Source organism: Phasianus colchicus, chromosome 3 (assembly GCF_987193195.1).
Source record: "Phasianus colchicus chromosome 3, bPhaCol1.hap1.1, whole genome shotgun sequence".
NCBI classification, from domain to species: domain Eukaryota; kingdom Metazoa; phylum Chordata; class Aves; order Galliformes; family Phasianidae; genus Phasianus; species Phasianus colchicus.
The window spans coordinates 71,952,955-71,974,742 of record NC_143438.1 but is presented as its reverse complement, the minus strand read 5'-3'; the positions used below and the strand labels follow the sequence as shown (position 1 = coordinate 71,974,742).

At 44.7% G+C, this 21,788-nt stretch overlaps 1 long non-coding RNA gene across 1 annotated transcript; it reads left to right on the top strand.

Annotated features, from left to right (window-relative positions):
• Positions 1-584: 584 nt before the first annotated feature.
• Positions 585-4,764, top strand: LOC149918669 (uncharacterized). The gene is made up of 3 exons (XR_016465633.1): positions 585-968; positions 1,346-1,391; positions 4,406-4,764. It is a non-coding gene; the product is annotated as an uncharacterized LOC149918669 (long non-coding RNA).
• The last annotated feature ends 17,024 nt before the right edge of the window (positions 4,765-21,788 follow it).

Genomic DNA, 21,788 nt, shown 5'->3' with positions numbered 1-21,788 from the left:
ACAGCAGTTGTACCGATCAATGGTGCTGATAAGAAGCTCTGATCTTTGTGCTACCTTGAACGGAAAGCTGCCTCTTGTCCTTGTGCCCAGCTCCCAAGGTTTGTGCCAGTGCCCCACAGTGCCTGGCTGTGGGGTTCCAGCTGTCACCTGTCTGCAGGGTGGCCCTGTAGGGATGCTGCCAGTGGGGAGCCCCAGCCTGGCATTGAGGCTCAGCCCCCATCCTGATGTGGTGGCTCATTTGCTGCTGTGGAGAGCTGTCTGGCATCCTCCTTATATCCTGTGGAAGCCAGTCTGGATGCCATCAGATTCCCATCTAAGAGGGCTGGGGGTGAGAAATGGTCTGACAGGAACCTCATGAAGTTCAGCAGGGAGAAATGCAAAGTTTGGGAGAGGAACAGCTGCAGGCATGAGGACTTGCTGGAGGCAGACAGATGGGAGCAGCTCTGCAGAAAAGGGCCTGGGAGTCCTGCTGGTCACCAAGTTGAACATGAGTCAGCAGTGTGTCCCTGCTACTAAGAGGGTGAATAGAATCCTGGGCTGTACTAGTGAAGTGTTGCCATCAGGCAAAGGAGGTGATCCTTCCCCTCTGCTCAGCCCTGGGGAGGCCACACCTGGAATGCTGGGTCCAGTTCTGGAACACCCAGTACAAGAGAGACAAGGACATACTGGAGACAGGCCATGAAGATGCTAGAGGGCCTGGAGTCCCTCTCCTGTGAGGAGAGGTGGAGAGAGCTGGGCCTGCAGTGATGCTTTGGCAGGCTATCACTAGTTAGTGACCTGTCCTTTTCAGGAGTGCTTTTGCATGTTTGTGCTGCTGGAAGTATATCTGAGAGGAGATGTAGAAAATGTGCCTCTGTGGTTACTGGCAAGATGTGCAGTGCAGAGGAGGAAAATCTGATGAGGAATCCCCAGCATCGTAAATGGATAATGTGGTGTTGATTGGCGTAAGAAGCAGCAGCTTTTCCCAGGTCAGTTTGTTGTTACTCTTAGTACCAGAGAAGAGCTTAATGTCAATAAAACATATTTTAAAATGCAGATTTTAAAAATAAAAGTTTCTAGAATTAAACAAGTATCAGTTACAAGTTTTAGAACAGAATTTTTAAAAATAATCATAGGTAACTTTGATGCTGTCTCCAAAATTACCCTGTGGTTATTTGCTGGTCCAGCCCCTCTAGTGCTCAAGTCTGTGACACCAGGCAGGTCCCTGAATGGTCTTCCTCTGTGTATAGCCCTATTTCCTGGGGAACCACTGGTCACAAACATACTCCTCAGGCTTCCCTGTAACAGTGTTGAAAATTAATTAATGATGATATCATTTTCTGCTTCTCTTGTTAATTAATTTCAGCAAAGAGCTTGCATGCTGAGCTTCTGAGGCTGGTAAAGCACAGCAGGTGGGTATGCATTTAGATGTAAGTCATTTCCTCTAGGTAAGCAAATTACCTTGATTGCAGTACCACAGAATTGCAGAGGTCTGGAGATCATCCAGTCCAACTCCGCACTACAGTAACTCCCTACAGTAGGTCACACAGGTAGGCATCCAGGCGGGTCTTGAATATCTCCAGAGAAGGAGACTCCACAACCTCCCAGGGCAGCCTGTTCCAGTGCTCCGTCACCCTCACTGTAAAGAAGTTCTTCCGCATATTTTTTTGGAACTTCTTACGTTTCAGTTTTTGGCCATTGCCCCTTGTCCTATCACCACACACCACTGAAAGAAATCTGGACTCATCCAGTAGACTCCCACACATTAGATATTTGTAAACATTGATCAAGTCCCTTCTCAGTCTTCTCCAGGCTGAACAAACCCAGCTCTGCCAGCCTTTCCTCGTATGGGAGATTCTCCAGGCCCCTCGTCATCTTTGTGACCCTCCACTGGAATCTCTCTAGAGAGCCTGTCTTTTTTGAACTGAAAAGCCCAGAATGGGACACAGTACTCCAAATGTAGCCTCACAAGGGCAGAGTAGACCTCCTGGCCACCTTCTTTATAACGCACCCCAGGATACCATTGGCCTTCTTGGCCACAAGAACATCCTGGCTTAGATCTCAGCAGTGACAGCCACCTACTTTTCTTCTCATGCTTTGGGATACAGAAATGATTCTCTGCTATCTTTGCTTAGCTAGGATTTTTTTTAGTAAAAGATGCATCTTAAAAGCATGGGATTGCAGATGTAAGTAATACCTTCATAGGCCACCAATGCCAAGTCAAGCAGAGGGATTTGATGTAGTATTGCTGAAAGCAGATTTAGGGTGGGATGACACATTATGGTCAGTGGTAGATTTCGGAACCTTCTTGCTGGAAGCTGCAGTGCTGCTGGAGGCTGCTGCTGTATAGACGGTGTATGTCAGGATTTCAAAAACTTGTGAAAACTGGAACCCTGCATTTCAGATGGGCACATCTCAGGTTTTCCATCAACAACTTACTTTGTATGGACTCAGTGACATTTACTCTGTATGGACTCAGTGACATGATTTCAGTGTTTCACATGGTTTTCAGAACAGCACCGATTTTGTGCTCTAAAATTCCTTATGATTTGCAGTGGGGAATACGTTTGGAGCTGGGGTCTGGCTGGGTGGCTTCATTATTCTTTTGGGAAAAAAGGAGAGTTGCTAACTGTGATGCTAACACATGATCCAGCATAGGACCTTCTCTTCTGACCTTCTGTGACCTGTCCATCTATTGGTCATTGTGTCTATTTGGCCACTGATGGCATCTCAGAAAACTTTTTGGTAGGTAACGTTTCCTTTAAAGACTTCTGAGCTCATGAGAATGAGATAGTGCATTCCCGCATGGTTAAGTTATGCTCTTGCAAGTCCTAGCAAGAAGTGTTAGAAAAACAGCCCTTGGTTGCTAGGAGGTACCGTGTGGGGTTTAATTAATCAGGATGGCTGTGCTCTCTGTTTGCAATCACTGCCGATATAACATAGACATTTCCAAAACCAAAAGTTGTGATGGACTCCTTTTGGGCCAAGAGCTTTACTTATAGAAACACACTGCTAATGCAGTTGAGGCAAACGTTAGTCATTTCACACTGCACCGAGAAACAACCCAAAACTGGGGCCCACGAGATGTGCTTGGGCTCTATGGGCTCTGCACAAACTGCTCCTCTCCCACATTGTTAGAGCAGCAGTGATGTGGAAACGCCTACAGCTCTGCCAGTACCAAAGGTTTTCCTCTTCCACAAAATGGGGATTATTTAACTCAAAGTTTTTTGATCAGATTTCGAGGCAGCTCATCTAAGCTGTCTGAAGACACAAATGGGAGTCTTGGCTTGCCTCTTGCAAGGGCAGAAAATGTTGCCACAGAGCGCAGCCTCCTTGCTGTTTCCAGTTGAGTTACCCATGTAACAATTTAATACAATTTAATTTCAGCAAAAGAGGGTTTGGTAGATTGGATGGAAGTAATTGAGAAGGCAAAACAGAAAGACCAGGAGGAGAGTGATAAAGCCTAATGGTGTTTGGAGCAGGCTCTTCAACTTGATGATGATGAGAGTCCGAGACTGTAGCAGGCAGTCACATTTAGACTTGGAAATACAAGGACTAAAGGCACATGACTTACAGATGCATGTTAAATTTGCTGGACAAGCAAACTTGCTGCTAGTTGGCTCCTAGCATCTGTTCCCTTGGAAGTACTATCCAAACAAAAATATTTGGTTTTTCCCTCAACTGAATCCAGGTATTTCCTCAACAATGTGGGGAGTGTGTAGACGGAAGGCAGGCATCAAATTCCCCAAAGCCTTTCACTTAGAGACTGCACAAATGCCTTTAAAATAACTGGCCTTGAGGTTCATGTATGCACCCTGAGACAGATCTTCAAGTATCATGAGGACTAACCTTAGTGAGCAAGCCATGACTCACACTGTGTGCAAATGCGAGCTATTTCTCTTATCTTTCCCTCTCTTTTAGCCTTAAAAAGAGGTACCTCCTCAGAAGGCAAGGACAAACTTTTGCAAAACAACCAGATCCTTATGCTGATAATCCATAAGGATATCTTTCTCCTTAAAGAACCGTGCAGCTTCCTCTTCTTAAGAGCATCCTAGAAGCACCGACTTATAGAATTGCAGGTGATAGGGAGCAACTTCTTGACAAAACTCAGACACTGGAATGATGATATTCATGTACAGTCTAATATAAAAGCATGTAGTAGTTACTAATAGTTAAAAGTCTTGTCTGGGAGGAGCAGGCCTGAGCTTCAGCCCCATGCTCTGCACTGTGTCCCTGGGGACAACAGGAACAGCCTTGGCAACACACAAGTCCGAGTCCCTTCCAATTAGGGAGAGAAGTAAATGCTGCTTTCCCACTTGCTGCACGAGTGCTCTGTCCACATGGCTGCCATGAAAAACTTGTTGGAATTCATCTTCTGGCTATTTTTGGATAGAAATAACTACTGTTTGTTTTGCTTGTTTGCTAGTTTGAATGTCTTTCGCTACGTGCATCTTGCTGAATACTTGAGATGTGTGCTGGGAATCCCAAAGGACCAGACTGTCATGACAGAGAAGGCACCCATCAATGTGAGCAGTATGTGAATCTCAGAAGAGTTATGATAACCACAGACACAGAAATGGCACTCAGGAGCATGGACAGTGCACGCTTTGAAGAAACCAAGAGCACTGCTTGGGAAAATCCTACACCCTATATGCTCTCAGTTGTATGTTTGGACTAGGTGGGGTTTGGTAGCCTGTTCTGTCATCGTCCGCTAAATTTCCCCTTTGTTGCACTTGAAGAACTCATACATTTGTTTTTGGAACAAATCTAATGTTTTCTAATGTATTTTTTTATCAGCTGCATCCACTGCGTAAGTGCCAGATATAGGACTGATATAACACTGCCTTTTCCATAATCCCAGCAATATATAGGCACCAAAGCAAACTCTTCCTTGCACAAGTGCTGGATGTCACTGCCTATTATTAAATATTATATTACTATTACATTACTATATACAATATTATTATAGTCACTGCCCTCTCTGGAAGGCTGCCCACTTTTCCCCTACATTTCCTTGCATAGCCCAAGTCCAGGTTTAGCAGCATAGTTGCCAGTGCTGCCTTCCCTATCTTGCAGCACTGAGGCAGCAAAGTGTTAGTGGCACTGTGAGCTGTTGTACAACCTGCAGTGACAACCATTTTCTGTTTGTGAAAAATGGGATTACCAGAACACTGTGAGACAGCAGAGGTGTATTTTCCATGCAGGCACTGCCTCGGCAGCAGGGCAGGAGGGGAACACTCCTGTACTGGAAGCAAAGAAACTGCTGTGGGAACATCTCTCTGCTTCACAAGGGCTGGCACCTCTCCTGCAGCCAGGTTCAAACATCTGTGCTCTGTGTCTCTGCAGCCAGTGACTGTGGCCCTGATCCTGTAGGATGTACAGTATGCTGAAATCAGTGGGGGCGAGACATCTCAATATTTTTCTTAATGGAAGACCTGCTGTTTATCTTGCTCCATAGCTTCTGCTCTGAACAGTTTTTCTTGTATTCCCACAATGACCCACACAATTTGCTGCAATCCAAATGCATGTCAGGATCCCTCTAAGTATTTCATGGCCTCAGAGACAAACTATGATGTGGTTGCAAAACCCGGCACAAATGTACAACCACAAGAATAGCCCCACTGCAGTAGCAATGGAGAAATCCTCCTAGCTTGTCAGTACTTGCAGCTAAAATGCGGAAAGACAGACTGTAGTTAGTGTTCTAGAAATGAGCTTTGTGTTTTCAACTTCTATCAAATAAAACAAATTATATGTCCTCAGATTTTCCTCATTGGAATTAATCAAGCGCACTTGACTTGCTACAGATGATTTTGATTAGGATCATGTATACTCTTAGGAACCAAAAATAAGCCATCATGACTGGAGTGTACATGCTGTGTGGTATCTGCTGCACCAAGGACAGAGAGCTCCTAGGGTAGGAATCCAACCATTGGCAGCAGAAACGGTTAATGGAACACTCAAAATGAAAGAAGTAAGACCACCCAAAATGATGATTTTATCAAGTGCGTGCTTATTTCTATGGCCATATGGTTGGTTGAAATTCCATTTTCTGATATAAAATGAATCACCAAATCATAGACTCATTATGACTGGAAAGACCAGTAATATTATCTAGTCTAACCATCGACCCATACCCACCGTGCCTACTAACCATGTCCTCTGTACCACATCTACATGGTTCTTGAACACCTCCAGGATCCGTGACTCCCACAGCTCCCTGGGCAGCCTGTACCAATGCAACACCACTCTTCTTGAGAAGAAATTTTTCCTAATATCCAACCTGGGCTCTAATGGAAAACTTAGCTCTATATCCATTTGTGCACAAATATTTTTGATACATTCTTGCATATGGCCCGAAATGTGTAGATCAGATTTTACCTACACTTTTTGTGATGCCAGCAGATTCTTCTTTTCATGGTCTTTTAGCACTGAAGAAAAAACAGATGCCTTCCCAACAAAGCACTCCTGCTTGTCAGCTGAGCTTCTCTATGTGTGCACTATTGTCACTCTGCACAAGTCATATGTTGCACACTCACCACTGCCCATGTAAGCCCATGTGCACAATCATCAGCTGAGATGCTGGCAGTTGTGCAACACTTCACTGCATGTAAGCATATTTGTCAATAAAAACAGAGAAAGAAGGGAAGTGTGTTTTGTTTTTGTTGTGACAGCGTATCGATATTTTAAATAAATTATTCTGACATTCTGTCATCAGTTCTTTCTTTTAAGCTTAGTTTTCCTGTGCAGCAATCTTTATTCATACTTGTCTCAGCAGCTGGGTCCATGAGGACTGTGTGAGTGGGGGTGCAAGGGTTATCTATTGTCGTACCAAACTCCTGGGTTTCTGACAGACCTGCAATCTGCTGAATTGTCTACACAAGTACCAGAAAGTGCCTGTGAGAGAAGAAATGAAGGTATGCAAGGGGAATAACATAAAGAAATATCTGCACCTGAGATCATTTTTCACTTTTTAGATAGTCTTGGAGAACAATGCATACATTTGGTATAGCGTCATGCACATGGCACTGCAGGTCTTTTATCCTACAGGCGGATCTCATCTGGATTGCAGTAGTGGGTTAGAAAGAAAAACATGTCTCAAGCTTTTATCGTGTTGTTAACATTCCTTTCACATGCACTAACTGCAGAATCACCTCAGTACTGCATTGGGTATGGGCAAACAACCACTGGGCCATACGTAGGAAGATGTGCAGTACTTGAGACCCAGGTGGCACAGCCAGGGGGGACTGCTGGGCTGGGCCAGGTGTTTTCTCCATGAGCTGCTTTCTATTTTTTTTCTCCTCTCCTCAGTGCTCAGGCTGGATCCTGGAGCTTTCTGAGATATTTCAGATCTGCCTCGTGGCTGCTTGGTGGCACACACAGGGCTGTTAGGGGAATACACGAAGAAGGGAAAGTTTGAAAAGCAGAAACATATTTCATACAATCTTTTTTTTTTAATGCACTTCTCATGTGTAAGATGCGCCAAAATGTTTCCACTGGAAACTTTATAAAAAATGATTCATGTGAAGGGGTTCTACAATTCTGGCATCTCTCTCCCCTCTCCAGAGAGCTGTCATAGCTCATGAAGCTCTGTTCTGTGTACTGGATGCATTGGCAGCTGGAAATTATCATTTGCCGGTTTTTGTCTGTAGCTCATTTAAGAGACTCCACCAGTAACGAGGGATCCTGCCCTTTTAACTGCAGCATGGGATGAAGTTCCTCTGGTAGGACCAAGGATCACTCCAGCACTGATTTTATAATTAGTGGAAAAAATAAGTATTTTGTATGAGATTCAGGCCAGCTGTGTGCATTCCTCACATTCCTTCGAAGGGCAACCAGAGGGACAGGCACGTCGTAGCCCTGGGCTTTTTTCCCTTATGTTTTGTCGCTGCGTGATACCCTTCTTAAAGATTCCTCCTTGCTTTTTCTTTCTTGTTTGCCTTTCTTTAGACAAGAGGCTTTAGATGAGAGTTTTCAGTCTGCCTGCTGCCATTCCCAAGATGTAGCCTCCATTTTAGTGGCACTGTAGAATACGGGGCGGAGGGCAGCTTTCTCCAAAGAAGGAGAGAATGAGCATCCACACATTCATATGATCTGATTTTTGGGTGGTCTTGTATGGAACCAGGAGTTGGACTGAAAGATTCTTGTGAGTCCCTTCCAAATCGGGGTATTCTATGATTCTGTATTTCTGCGATCTGGGAACGCAGCATCCCCCTGGGCTCCTGGCAGCGAGTGCTCTGGGACATGTATTTTGATTACTCCTTGCTTCAGTGTCATATATGCAAGCTGTACAGGAAGCAGGGTTTTCCTGGCAGCTGTTTGCCTTCTCAGAATGGGGAGACAGGGTATGTGTTCTGCTTGCCTGGCTCACATGAGCTATTTCCATGAAAAGGTTGACCTACACCCGTACATAGTAACAAGAAAGACAGAGAGACTGCAGTGATGGTGTCAGTCCCAAGGTGCCAGCCGTCTCTCTGTGTTGCAGGAGTTCTTGGAATAAAGTGTGGGAAAGATTGGATATTTGGGAAAATTTCTTCTCAGAAAGATCTGTGAGGTGTTGGAACACTCTGCCCTGAGAAGTGCTGAGTCATTATCCTTGGAGATGTTCAAGAGAATCGTAGATGTGTCACTGAGGGATGTGGGTCAGTGGGCATGGTAGGGCTGATGTTTGGACTAGATGATCTTAAGGGTCTTTTCCAGCCTTAACGATTCTATGATTCTATGAAAGATAAGAAAACTGTCATCTGTAGGCAGTAGCAGCCAGGAAGGTGACCTGAACAGCCCATTGCTCCCTGAGCACTGTGCCAGCACCCCTCCCAGTGGCTGGGAAGGGGCTGTGAAACTCATACTGGAATCCCCAGACCTACACCACCATCCCCACCAGCCACTGGCCAAGTAATTCTTGCTCCATCCTCATCCCTGTTGCTGCCCAGGCTGCTGGTTTTAGGGGCAAATGAATCTGCCACAAGAATCTCCTGTGCAGGGGTGACATGTGCTATTAATAAAGACTGCCTTCAACTTCTAAATTGAGGCGCTTAAAAGCCACAGTGAATGCATTTTTCATTAACGAAAAAACCCACAATCTTTGCTGTTGAAATTTAAATAGATCCATGAACTTTTGTATCGTGCGTGCTATTTTAAAACTGTAAATCTATTCCACTTTTTCCATTGTGGTTATTGTCATATTTCATTATGTTCTCACGCAGGCAACACTTTCTGGCCTTTTATTATAAAGGATTCTGCATTTCCAGGCATAGGTTCTCATGCTCAACTCAACAGGCTTGGTAAAAAAAAACAGTCTTCAACCAATTTTTTTTTAATGGTATAAGGTTTCAAAAAGGAAATAAAATATTAAGGCATCAAGGCAGCAAGAAATTGATGCTAACATTTGGAAATTTAGCTGAAGGTGTTCTAAGCAGTTTTAAAAGTATAAAAATGAAGAAACTTAAACATGGGCAAGTTAAGTATTTTCTGTGATCTTTTTTTAAAAAAAAATCAAGCTGGTCTCAGAGGATCAGACTATATTGTGGTATAGGTCATGAGCATGGTCTCAGACTGGATGATAAATCTATAGGCAGCATAAAGCCATACAAAAAGCTGCAGGGTTATTCAGAGTTTGGCTGGAAAACGTGCTCAAAGAAAATCCCATTCTTTTCTGCAGCAATGGTGGAGAATTGAACTACAGTTTCCAATCCCCATACTCTTTCCTGTGCTGCCTCTTTGTGCCTCGAAGACCCCAAAGGGTCCCAGAGCTATTTCCTTCTCTGTTAAATTCTATGTAAGCCTTTTCTGCTCATTCTGTGAATGTTTTGAAGTACTGTGATGCTGACCTGCTCTGTCTTTCCTATTGACCAGCGCTCTCTTTGTTTCCTCCCACTTTCCATGTCTCAGATTTAACAGCAAAGCTGACAGCTGGTGGGGGAAAGGCAGTATTTTTGATGTACATTTGTATAATGCTTAGCAGGCTGGATCCTGGTGACTGTGTATGTCAAATAGTATCAGAGATGCTCCCAGTTCTTTCAATCCTCAGCTTTGTAAGCATTTCAGAACTTTTCTTTTAAACGGTTAAAAGCAAATTATTATTTTAATTGTATTTTTTCACATCATTTGTGTTCTCCTCTAAAAGTCCCAGTGCTTTTTCCAATACTCCTCACAAAAACTGTGTCGTGCACACATCATTTTACTGGTTTAAAGTCCAGTAAAGACTTGAGGATACTGGAGATCTGCTCCAGTAGCCCAAACAAATCCCACACATCTCGACGTCCAAGCAGTGGTGCTGCAGAAGGAGCACCTTGTTGAATGCAGGGCAGGGTGAGGATCCAGCACGCACCTTCTAGTACCTGGCATATGCCCTCAGAGTCAGCTGTAATTTAACCTTCAGTGCTGTCCCGTAGAGTATTTACCTATCTCATAAGTCTTAAGGGCTGCCCTAGTCTTACTGTAGGAAATGATACAAACTTGACGGGTGCCAAGCTGCTCTCATCCATAGGCATCCCAATGTAGGGACTCCCACTGTTGTCGGGTTCGTCATTGTGCCAGGGCTCTGCTATTTCAGTCCAGTTAATCTCTTTCTGTTTCCTAAGTGGTCTCTCAGGATCTACTTCTGTACTAAGCTGGTCTCTAATCCTTGTGCTTAGCTATACATAGCTACAACTTATTTATACATTGGGCTATCCCCAGTTAAACTAAAAAATACTATAACCTACTTCAGCAATTGGGTAACACTAAGTATTAACAGTGCCTATTTATGTCATTAAGATGCTTCAGCCACACTGTGTTAAATAAAAACTCTAGCTAAGCTTTCTAATTCTTGCTGTCATTTACAGCCACATGGGCTGGAATGTGTTACAGCACGATGGTCCCCAGATTTCCATCTGAATGGTGGTGGCTCAGAGCTGGCATCCCACCTCCGTGCAGAATCACAGAACGGCCAGGGTTGAAAAGGACCACAATGATCATCTAGTTTCAATCCCTTGCTATGTGCAGGGTCGCCAACCACCAGACCAGGCTGCCCAGAGCCACATCCAGCCTGGCCTTGAATGCCTCCAGGGATGGGGCATCCACAGCCTCCTTGGCCAACCTGTTCCAGTGCGTCACCACCCTCTGTGTGAAAAACTTCCTCCTAATTTCTGCAGGACAGTTTCTGTGCTGCTGTGAGAGTTGTACTGCAGTCTGGAGCTTGGCAGCAATTTCACTGTGCTGCAGCTGGCAAGCAGGCAGGAGGATGTCGTTCCTCTGTGGGTTAATAACTCTGTTTTCCCTTAAGTGCAGTAAGCAGGAGCCGTGCATACAAGCAGGTGGGTTGCGGGAACTTGCCACTCTGCTTGCAGGGAAGCGCACGCTCCCCAAGCGCATCATGGAAAGACAATAACTAAAGCAGTGACGCAGGCTGCACAGCGTGCCCCTGCACGAGCTATAAACAAAAAGGTTACTACCAGGTGATTTGTGCGGCCCTAATGGAATCAACAATTAATGCTAGAGACAGTGTGTTGGTTTTGACTCTTCAAGGCACTATATCTCACCTTCTCACGTTTGAACATGAGGTTATTCTGTCTTTGCCTCAGAAGCCAGAGAGCTGCTGAGGCTGCCGGGCTTTGGCCAGGGCTGTGTTTGTCGCTGTTACTGTTTTGTTCTTTTTCCTTTAAATTTATTATTATTTATTTACTTTTATATATTTTATGGATAAAGTCATGTGCTTGCTACTTCCATTGCTACTAGTTATAGCTGAGACCATGCAACTGAGCTTCTCCCAGCAACGGGCTCTCTACTGGTGCAAGGGGAGCAGCAGAGAATGTGCTACAGCAACTGCTATGGGGAAACCACAGGGATGGTCTGGAGGTGAAATCAGAGCTGTGAGGCCAATAGCAGAGTGCCACCAAATACACACAGGATGTGGAGCAAACCCATGGTGCTGCTCACTTCCCACACGTTGTGATTAAAGAATTTGCTATTTCATGACTTACTGACATTTTCTAAAATTCAGGAACACTTCCCCTTACTGTTAAAAGTCTTTCCTAGTGTTCATTATCAATGGGAAGTAAAATAATCTGAAATTGCTTGCACACACTAGCTGCAAGCCGAGTGTGTCCTCCACAGAAAGTTGCATTTCATATCTGTTATCTCTATGCTTCCAGGCTGGGGAAGAGGTAGTCTTCTCTCATCTCATCTCCTCTCCTCTCTCTCATCATGGGTAAAATGTTCTTAATGCAAACTGCCCTCAGCTCCACATCATGTCTTTCTCCCTGCTGCATAGATTTTGGGCCTGAAGTTAATCGAAACTGCACGCTCCCTTTTCTGCTAGGTTTGAACAAGGACTGCTCATGGGTCTGTATGTTTGCTTCATGGTTCCCACCTTGAGTATAGTGGCCAGCACCACTCTGGGTAGTGCATTTTGCACTCAGCCAGTGCTGGGCAGTGGGGAAAATTATGTTTTTCCAAAAAGATGGAGATTGGCTTCCTCTGCCTGCAGGCCAGTAGAAACCCATGGCAGCCACCTTAATGCCAGTAACAATCTGCAAATGGTACAGCATCTACAGATAAGGGACTGATTGAATCTACAGGATCTCAAGAAGACTGTTCTGAGGGCAAAGTATCTATGTCTCTTGCCCTCTCTATCTATCTTTTTAACTTTTCCTCTACTTTTATTTTATTCAGCCACAAGGTTAACACACAGAATATACCCAGCATATCAATGGTGTTAACTATGTGTTGAGTCAGAAAACAATTTGAAGGTGTAGTTGGAGCTCTCCTGCAGTGTGAGGGCGGATAGCAAGGGACTCCATCCCTGTGTCAACAGAATGTGGGGTGGCTGAGACAGTGGATGTGGTCTGTACCATGTGTGAGATGTGAGAGGCAACTAGAAACCTGTGTTGTACGGGTTTTCATGAACCTGAAATGTGCAGTGTATGAAACACAAGATTTTCATCCTCCACAGAGCATGTGAACTTTCAGCACAGTTTTCCCTTAAGGTACTTTGTTTTTTAACCCCAATTATGTTTGATTTTAACTTAATTTAAGGATGACTTCTGATACTTGCCAGTGCCTGAAGAGAAGGAAGCATTTACTTTATGTGAAGACATTCAGGTAAGTTATCAGAACAGAATTTGCTGTGTGATCCTGTAACAAAAGAACATTTTGCCCCTTAAGGATGCTACTCATTTTAGCTTCACCTTTTTCTTAACCTGCAAGAGAGGGAACTTGCAGGAGGCAATGCAGTGCAGAGCTGCTCTGCTCTCACTGCCGAGGATCCCATGTCCCTGTCCGGATACCACCCAAAACTGCAGGGATGGAATCACCAGCAGTGTGGTCTTAGGTCAGAAGTCAAACTGGAGTAAGCTGGTAACTAGGAGATCAAAATATTTTCCCTTCCTTTTTTAATGGGATGAGTCCATATTGTTCCCTCGCATGTCTCTGTTTGCTGTGATTTGTTTTATCATCATCTTATCATTCATGTTTGTGGTACGCTGGGTCTCTCTTTACAACGTGATGGAATTGTTTAAAATTCATCAGAGCACAGTCCTGGAGTGCGTGGGACAATGAGGGGGAGAAGGCAGATGTGATGTGATTCAAGGACTCTGGCTCAGCTGATTGACCCTCCGTTTGACCATGATGTTGTGAGTTGTGTTGCAGTGAGATTTGTAAAGCACCAAAAATCAGATCTAGTTTATGAGTCATGCCAGAGCTGTGGTCCTTGAGCCTGTGACTTTGAATAAACTACTTTTCTCTTAGCTTCTAAGTCTACCAGCCTGGCCACCAATTAAATCTAAAGGATTTATGAAAAGCGGGGCTGCAGCTACTTCTTCAGGCTCAAGGAATCAAAGCTTTTTCTCAACAGTTTCTCAAATTTTATGCTTCACAGGAACAGTGCACTTCAGGTACCCCACCTCTGAGTGGCTCACCTTAAAAATGTGCTTTTGCAAGGGGAGGATGTTGCCTTTTCTAGCTACCACACCTTTCTGTCATGAGCATACTCAGTGTGCTTGGCTTTATGAGAACACGTCCTCCCTTGGTAGTACAAAACTTCAAGATCTTTCATTGTAGAAAATCTCAGAAGACATAAAATTACCACAAAGAAGGAATAAATGTGTGATAGACATTGCAGTTCACTGATTCTGAGGTGGATGGTCATGTCTCACACATTAGCATAGAATCATAGAATCATAGAATGGCCTGGGTTGGAAGGGACCTCAAGGATTATCAAACTCCAACCCCTCTGCTGCATACAGAGCTGCCAACCTCCACATTTAATACTAGACCAGCCTGCCCAGGGCCCCATCCAATCTGGCCTTGAACACCTCCAGGGATGGGGCATCCACAACCTCTCTGGGCAGCCTGTTCCAGTACCTCACCACTCTCTCCGTAAAAATTTCCCCTTGATATCCAACCTAAATCTTCTCTCCTTCAACTTAAAACAATTTCCCCTTGTCCTGCTGTTATGCACTCTTTCAAAGAGTTGATTCCCCTCCTGTTTGTAGGCTCCCTTTGGGTACTGGAAGACTGCAAAGAGGTCACTCTGCCAGCCTTCTCTTCCCCAGGCTGAACAAACTCAGCTCCCTCAGCCTGTCTTTGTAGCTCCAGCCCTCTGATCATCTTTGTGGCCCTCCTCTGGAGGTTTTCTGTAAAAAATAAAGAAAAAGCAAAAGACAAGAAAAAGGTGGCTGTAGGAGGCCACCCAGCAGGCTGAGTATGAACATGTGTGTATGTTCCCGCTTGAGAAGATGCTGCTGCAGCTGTGCCATCACTTTCTGACTCCTGCAGGACTGCAAGAGCCTTCAGTGCCAAAGAACTGGTGTTGTGAAGAAAGATTGAGGATGACAGCTCTGTAACTGCTGGTATTGTACTGAGCACGTTCCCTGTAAAACGTGCTGGCTGTGATCCTCCTTTCCCTGGGAGGCGCGGATTTGTGCGCACTCTGTTCCCTGCAGTGTTCTCTGTGTACAACACTCGTTGCTCATATTTCAGTGAGGGCTTCTTGTGAATCTCTGTGTGCTAAGTGCTCCTGCTGCTGATGGGCACCGACACAGGGCTTTGTGCAGAGGGGCATGGTGGCACTCACTGACAGCATGCAGAGGCCTGCAGAAGCAGGGCAGAACATTCTCAGTCACCACAAGCCATGCTGCCAGGTGTCAAGAGATGTGAAAGGCTAGCAGCTGGTGATCAGCCCATGTGAATGGTGACAGAAGTGATTCCTGCTCAAAAGTGTCCCAGTGGCTACTGGAGGCAGATCCCTGTTGACATCCATACTGACCATAACTCTATACTGGTTTCTCCACCTTTCTGGCCATTCTGCTTGTGCATCTGTGCACCTCCAGTGTCACAGCAGAATACTTTTATTCAGTGTAGTGAGTGTATTTCAAACCCTATCCCACCTATTGTACATCTGCAAACATATAGGTACAACTTATCTGGTAAACTTCTAGATGCTGGTTCATTTCACTTCTCTGTAAGATCTTCATGCAGTGAAAGCTCACATGAGTGCAGACACTCATCTCCCCAGGTTCCTTGTGTCACTGGGGAGAAAATGCATCTCCAAGGGTGATTCACATGGCCTCTATGGGATGAATCATCCTGGAGGTCCCTGCTTAACTCTGCTTTGTTCCCTCTGGGGAGCAACATGACTGCTTTAAGCGAGGGGAAATTAATGCTACCTGGGGCCTTGCACTCAGTTGTCATGTCACGTAACAGTATAACAGAGATGAAGAGTTTGATCTTCAAAGAGAAAAAAACAGCAATATTTTCCCTTTTTTCTTTCTTTTCTTTTGGAAAAGTAAAAAGTGCGTGCTGAAAGACAGCTGAATAAAGCTGTGTAAATAAAAGAGGTGTCATTGTTCAAATAAATAGACATTAATTATGCCTGACTGTATACAGCATCTTCCTAAAAGGCATTTTGTCCGGCTCCAACCCGCTTACATTCTGGTGCTGGGGAGTGAGTGTGTATTGCTGATAAACACAAGCCGGGAGCCAGAAAATCCAAACAAGACGGTGAATCACTGAGCCATCACATGAAGCATCACTTCACTAGGTGCTGGTGCAGCAACAGCACAGCTGTCCTGAACTGGTGGCACTGGTGGGACAGAACTGTAAATGCAGAGAGCAGAGGGCCATTGCATCCCTCTCAACAGACCATATTTACCTGTGGTTTCATTGCTGCTGTTCTCCATTGTAATAAACAGAGAATAAGGGAGGGTTAAGATACCCAGTTACCATATTCCTTGGTCTTGATTATTTGATTTGCTTGATCTTGCTTTGGCCCAATCCCTGCTCCAGTAGGGACACCCAGAGCAGGGGGTCCAGGCCCATGGCCAGGTGGCTTCTGAAGGTCTCCAAGGCAGAGACCCCACAGCCTCTGAACAACCTGTGCCAGTGCTCCGGCACTGCACAGCACAGCAGTGCTGATGGTGCTCAGAGGAACCTAATGTGCTCCAGTGTGCCTATTGTCTACACAGGCTGAATTCAGCCATGTGTCACCCGCACCTGAACCAGGGGTCACCACCCTTTCTCAAGTCAAAACGTTTTTGAGGGCAGGATAGACCGGAGCTGCACCTCTGTCACTCCTTACACACCTCACCTTGGGACCCTTCACCACCTCTGTAGCCCTCCTTTGGACACTCTGTAATAGTTCTATGTCCTTCTTATATTGTGGTCCTAAACTGTATGTAGTACTTGAGGTACCCACAGACTTTCCAGCCTCTGCCGGGGCTCCTCTCACTTCCCATTAGGACTGGGACACCACTGCAGGCCCCAGGGCAATCAGTGATGCTGCCCAGGCATTAGCTGTGTCCCATGTAGCAGGGAGTCCTGCACCCAGATAACGGGCTCCACTGGCAAGAAACCAGGAGGAGTTTCACAATCCAATGTTTATGTGGGTTGTAAAGCAAAGCAAATCGGCATGCATGGGAAATGAGGCTCCTTTCCCACTCTAGGCAGAGTTATCATGTAGATAAACACAATCAGAAAGCAGACTGGTGGATGATAGCTGGTGAATGTGTGCCCATGCATGGAGAACAGGAGAAAATGGCAATAAAAGCTGACAGGCAGTGATGATAGTTGGAGCAAACCTCCCTGGAAAGTGAGGGACCAAATGCAGGGAGGCCGCTGATCATATAGCTCTGTTTTTTGTCAAATGTTGAGCTTGGGGACCTGAAAGTCAAGAACTGACCATCACGTAGAAAGTTTCTGAAGTACCATCAGGCTTTTGAGTCCTTTCTTCATATTTCTGTGGAAATTCAAACAGTATGACCCAGCTGCCCTGAATTCAGTAATTACTGTTGGTTGCACTTGTGGTTCGATCAAAAGAGCTTTTTGTGGATTTCTATTCAGCAGTTCCAACGATCAGAGGCCCAGTCTATTCTGATGAAGTTTCCAACCTGTGGTTTGCTGGTGCAGAATTACCAATCATTAAATACCACCATGATTTTCTACTATAAAAGTGAGAGGCATTTGTTATGGAAAAAAGTGGCTCCAGCAGCTGAGACCATTACATTGAGCCAGACTCAGCTGAGGACTGTAATGTGCCACAAAGATCCCTGCTGCAGAACACGGTCTATGCTGGTACCACTACCCTGAAGACTTTTTTAGCTCTGTATTCGAGGAACATTTATGGCTAAATCACATCTTACTATTATTAGCATTTCATGATTTTTTTTTAAAATTTGCATTGATTCCATTTGAAGAGCAAATGTATTTATGTCAAGCATGACTTCATCCCGTTCCCCGGACAGTTATCAGGAGAATTCTTTAACGTCACTGAAAGCATGGGTGAGGAATAAGCACTCCTTTTTCTAACTTACTGAAATGATTCACTTTCACAATTTGCTCTTTGTTATTGTTGCCTTTTTTTTTTCTACAGCTGACACTTGTTTTAACTGTTGCTGTTGTGCTTTTTATTCTCTCCAGTTAACGAGACTAAAAAGCAACTTGTTATTTATTATGAACCTATCTGCACTGCTTTCTTTGGCTGCTTATTTTTCACTCTTTGCTTAGTATTTCAATTGTGCCACTTTAATGCATTAATGGGAAAATACCTTTTGGTCACCAATTGCAGTTATAAAAGCTCTGCTGAACACGAATATGGAACACACCTCCCTTTTGGTACATCAGAATCCAGATTATCTGCAAGTAATAGACTAAAGAGGGGTTTCCTAATGAGGCAGATGATTAAAGGCAATCCTATTCCCCAGCAGCTCTAATGCCAGTCTTACTGCTTTCTTGCACACAACAACATATTGGGGATCCTCCCTGTCCTTGTGCTCCATCACCAGGGGATTGTGTTCTGTTTTTAGCAACCAGTTGTAGGACCATAAAAGTCTGCTGTGGTGTAGGAGAAAAGAAGGTGACAGAACGAATTCAGTACCCTTTGCAAGCAACTGCTGGGAGTGGAAGCTACCAAGTCTGCTCCTCTATGGGTGCAGTAGCTCTTTTGTAAAGCATTTTTTGAGATGGGGGAGCACTTTCAGGAGCATACTTCTTTGATTCTGTTTCCAGTTAAGTAAATCAAGTTTTATTATTCCTTAATTTCTGAGTTTTTCTCCCATTTCCCATTTAAGATCCTCAGCAGCTCTTCCCAGGCAATTCTTAATTTATCTACCTCATACCTCCAATTTCAGCATACTTTCTTATGCTACCTCTCTCACTTGGTGTGAAACTTCTCACCCAGCCATTGAACTGAAGCAGGAAAGCCAAAGGCAAAGCTGGAGGCATGAGCTGCTGTACATAAGCCATCAGTCCCATTGCTGTGGGCCTAAGCCACCTTCGCTATATTTTTTCCTTTTCTATGATGGTTGCTCAGTGAGCTGCCTGTGGCTGCCTGTGCTGCAGAAATGGATGGTGACACAGGAACAGGTCCATGAGCCTTGCATGAGCCATGACCCTAGCTGTGGGTACCTAATGGTTTTGCAGTGTCCTGCCCAGCATCATGCCTATGCCCCCAAACATTTCTGTCCGTTGCAGAGCTGGTAGCTTGTGCTACTGAGGGACTGAGAGTTTCCAAGAGACCAGTCAATACTGATGGATGTGAGAAGTGCAGAAAAATGTAACACACTGCTATGATGTGGAGGGAAGGAGGGTGGTGAACTGGATCCACTGTCTTTGCAAACAACTAACTAGTGGGAATGTGGTCTACGATATCAGGCCCTCTAAAGAGAAAAATGAAGATACACTCTTCTGCTGAATTATAGGGAACAAGTGCGCTTTCAGACACAGCACTCAATTTCTAGTAAAATAAATCTGAATTTTACTCTTGCTTTTCTAAACATTTTTCCCCCTTTCATTTTCCTCCTCCAAGCTGATTCAGACCTGCTCTAAGCACCACTCTCACACTAGATGGTGATTTGAGGAGCTACTTTTGCTTCATGTACATAAATACAAAATAGCTAGTTAAGCACCAGCTATAAAGCACTCCAGTTTTATATCTGATGGAAAATTCCTGCCTAATTGCAATGAGCACCACCTGGTCAAACTGTAAGTGGCCAGAGAGAGATGGCAGTGTGAAGTTTACTTCATCTTGCATGGAGTGTTCCTTTAAGACATGATTATTGAAGCACAGAATGGATAATATTCAAACATGAGATCTCTCTTAGTTTAATATTGCACCAACCAGCAGCATCCAAGCCCTCGTGTTTTTATGACAGCACCTGGCCTTATGGTTTTTCTCTTCTTGTGCAGTGTCTCAGGCAGTTTTTGTTGCAGAAATGTTGATGGGCAAAGAGTGTGAGAGGACAGGGCAGTTTAGGATCACAGAGCACTGCATCAGTCTGCAGAGCTGTGTTTGGAAATGCAAGCCCATGGTCAGCCCTATTGGGTAGGGCTCCATTCACGATTCTTTAATTAACCTGCTCTTGTCACAGGTAAGCAAATAGCAGGGCATGTATTGTGGGATCACTGGAGAGCTGTGTTTTCTTTACCTTGAATTCTATGAAGACGATACACAAGATGAAGTCTGGCAATTCCTGATCTAACACTAACCGTAACTAAACGCAAAGCCTTTTCTGGCTGATTTATTTCCGCTGTCTGTGCTTTCTGCCATAATACAAGTTAAACACGTGGGTAAGATGTTAGAGCCTACGGTTCTGCTGGCATCCATCTGGCCATAAATCTCTGCAGCCTGTGATGGATAGGTTTTGCATTTTTATAGGAGGTAACAAGTGACAGGCAACATAAAGTGAACTCGAACCCCTTGAGGGTGCAGCACGCAGCTCTGCAGCTATCCGCTCCCCTACATCATTTTGTACATTTTGTAAAAAGGAGGAGCAACTTCAGAGCTTGGTGTGCCAACAGCACGAGAGCGAAGTGCTCTGTTTTGAGAGCCACTGGCCTTGCCATAAACATTCCCTGACGGAGGCTGTGCCGTGTTTTGCTGTGCTGTACAGTGAGCACAAACAGCCGCCGTGTGCATAGGACACAGGGCTTGGGGCCAGGGCAGCCGCTGCCGAACACAGGTGATCCAAAATCAGGACACAGTTTGGTTCAAGTCTCCCCTCAGTACATCTCAGTAAGAAATTTCTGCATACAGGTGAGTGTGCGTGACTTTGGGAAATGCTCTCAGTCCTTTGATGGGCTCAGAAGATCCATGAAAATCCTCATGAAAGATGCAGAAGTGCAACAAAGCCAAAGGGGAAAGAAAGCAGGCGTCTCTCAGTGGAAGAATTTCATAAAGGTCCGCTTTATCACAGGAAATACAGTCCATTGGGCAAAGCTTAAGCAAGGCATGAAAATGCAGAAGTGTGTGACATGAGTGCCAGGCAGCACCAGGGGAAGGGATGTCCCACCCTGCACAGCAATGGTGCTGAAGCTCAGCTGCCAGTGGAAGCCATCATGAAATGAAACACTATTTTCCCAGCTCAGAAACAAGTTGTTCAGATTTCCTATGTGTAGAGTGAGAAGGGCAGTCACCGGTTGGTTAGGGGACCAGTAGAATAACTAGGAAACTGCAAAAATAAGGAAAAAAAAAAAAAAACCAGTAGGGGCTTTCCGTAGACTTCTATATAACTGATGGTATCCCTACCAAGTGGTTTGTGGAGGTTCATTACTCCACTCTGTCAATCGAGAAGTAATTTCCACACGTGCTGTTAGAAATGTCACCATTTGAGGAGCAGGCACATGCTTTGTGGCACATACACTGTATAGCCATCTCTCCTAATAAACTACAGATGGAATCAGCACTGTGCTGCCTGGGCTCTGTGCTCTCTAATTCACATCCATCTTTGCCAGCGTTCAGCTGGAGCAGCACTCAGACTGTGGGCAGCTGCTCTGTTGAGCCCTTGCTGGAGGAGTGCTACAGCAAGAGGTGGGAGATGTCTGGGCAGTGACTTGAAAGGTGACGGAGAAAATAGGATTGTATATTTTGGATCCCTTTAAAAGACAAAAAGCCAACAGAATAATATTCATGCTTGTGAGATAATTCTAAAATAACATTCAGATATTTTGTTCCAGAAAAACACCTTGTCCAGTGGGGAGTTAAGCGCATTTTGCAGACAGAGAACATTACACATTTACTTACATTTAATGCATTAAGGAAACATGTAGTTTTAAAAACATCATTAATCCTACTAGCATTTGAATGCAAAATTGAGTGAGATGGTAGGGCATGTTTTTTTTTAATTTTTCCACTTGCCTGTTTTCCTCATGTAAGACCCAAATGTGTTTATTTTACTGGCAACACAAAGACAATCATATGATTTCAAGTAAGTCTTTTGAGGCTGTTTGTAAGTTTTTGCTTTTCTGCATGTCTGCTCCCTCCCAGCTGGGGGTTGGCTGTTGGATGGAAAGGCCAACCACGTCACGGAAAAGCCCTGTCTCCGATCAGATGGGCTTAA